The 1,963-nt window shown below is 38.0% G+C and overlaps 1 long non-coding RNA gene across 1 annotated transcript in view; it reads left to right on the top strand.

Moving 5' to 3' along the window:
• LOC109354187 overlaps positions 386-1,963 on the top strand; it is a 6,475-nt gene continuing 4,897 nt past the window's right edge. The window contains exon 1 of the long non-coding RNA XR_002108520.1: positions 386-403. This is a non-coding gene — a long non-coding RNA (uncharacterized LOC109354187). The remainder of the gene's footprint in view (positions 404-1,963) is intronic.

Raw genomic sequence — 1,963 nt, 5'->3', positions numbered from 1 at the left:
TTCACACGACCTCTATCGTTTTCCCTAGTGTTTCTCTATCAAATTACGTGCAAAAAGCTTTGGAATAGTGATTTCATAACTCCCTCTGACTTTTGAAACTACCCATATTAGTTCCAACTTCAAAGCCCTCGCCCAAGCTAGAGATTCTCGCTTGGGCGATGATATAAGACTTCCAAGCTTGAGCATATCGCTAGGGCGAGGTGCCCCTCGCTTGGGCGAAATGCCCCTCGCTTGGGCGAGGATTAGGCAGAGTAACCAAACCTTTTTAGCTCCATTTCTCGCTTGAGCGACAGTCCCTCGCTTGGGCGAGGGACAGTAGTGACGGGAATTCCTTATGATTGGTGAAATACCAATCTTAGGATCTTAAATCTCATGATTCTGACACATATATATGAAACAAAGGGTGTAGTGTCATACCTGAATCCATGTTCCTGGATGTGCTCATTTGATCTAAGTTTCTAAAAGAGGTTTTGTGGTATGATGGCCTTCCTCAACCAAATCCATGATTCCTTTTGGGACTTGTGTTTTCACTCTTATGGGGAGAGGAGAAAATTGAATTTGATTTGGTGTGTTGGAGACCATAACCTTCCTTATGCGTTAACTTATAGGGTTCCCATTATCCCCTATGAGTTAATGTGATGGATATCCACCCATTAAACTCATATCCATTATCAGCTTTCAGAAATCTAAGGGGAGCCAGTAATTAGATCATTTATATTGTAACCCCAAAAATAAATAGCTAATATCATTGTATCAAATATATGATGCCCACCTTAATTATAAATTATAAATTTCTAACAATCTCCCACGTTGGCTTCATATCTTCCTGAAACAATTATATCACAGGTTCTTTAGGCGTGCATCCGTATGCTATTTACATTTAGACTTCTCCTTAATACAATATGGTCCATCTCATATATCAACTATGTAACAACCGCAACTTTCATCACATTTAAGTATGACTCGACCACGATGATCACCATATTAATATACTCAATGACATAGATCAAATATGGATGAGTGACATGGAAATTTCATGCAATGTGATCTCAAACATGTCTATTTCCAACTGGTCCTTCTTTATTCTTTAGTGAGATCAATCCAAAGTCTTTAATTGCAACTTAATAGTTATAATGCACAATTTCAAAATGAAACAATAAACCATCAACTTTATTATCCATAAGAAACTGTATATAATATTCAAAGCAAAACATAAAACATATAGACTCCCACTGAACTAAGGTACCCTAAGGAACAACACCCATATGAGCAACATGCTCATGAAAGACTTTAGGTACCAAACTCTTAGTCAGTGGATTAACTAGCATTAAATTTGCCCCTATATGTTCTATGGAAACGTGTCCATTTTGAACACTTTCTTTAACAACCAGAAACTTTATGTCAATGAATTTTGACTTTTTAGAACTTCTATTGTTGTTGGAGTAAAGAACCGCAGACTTGTTGTCACAATAAATCCTTAATGGTCTTTCAATACCATCGCCCACATGTAAGCCAATGACAAAATTCCGCAACCATATGTCATGGTCTGATGTTTTAAAACAAGCCATGAACTCCGCAACCATGGTTGAAGGAGCTATAAGCATCTGTTTCGCAGACTTCCAAGAGATAGTACCTTCAGCCAATACAAACACATATCTAAAGGTGGAGTATCTACTGTCTAGACATCCAACAAAATCGAATTCAGAGTACCCAATGATCTCTAAATTCTCAGACCTCCGATAAGTGAGCATGTACTTCTATGTTCTCTTCAAGTAACGCATAACACGTTTGACTGCCTTCCAATGATGCATTCTAGGATTATTCAAATATATGCCCAAAACTCCCACAACAAATGCTATGTCGGGACGTGTGCAAACTTGAGCATACATTAGACTTCCTACTGCAGATGCATAAGGAATCTTTTGCATCTCGTATCTTTCAAGGTCATTGTTGAGGAACTGTT

The sequence above is a fragment of the Lupinus angustifolius genome, chromosome LG08 (genome assembly GCF_001865875.1).
Source record: "Lupinus angustifolius cultivar Tanjil chromosome LG08, LupAngTanjil_v1.0, whole genome shotgun sequence".
Taxonomy (NCBI): Eukaryota; Viridiplantae; Streptophyta; class Magnoliopsida; order Fabales; family Fabaceae; genus Lupinus; species Lupinus angustifolius.
The sequence above is the reverse complement of the archived record's forward strand: the minus strand, read 5'-3'. Positions and strand labels throughout refer to the sequence as shown.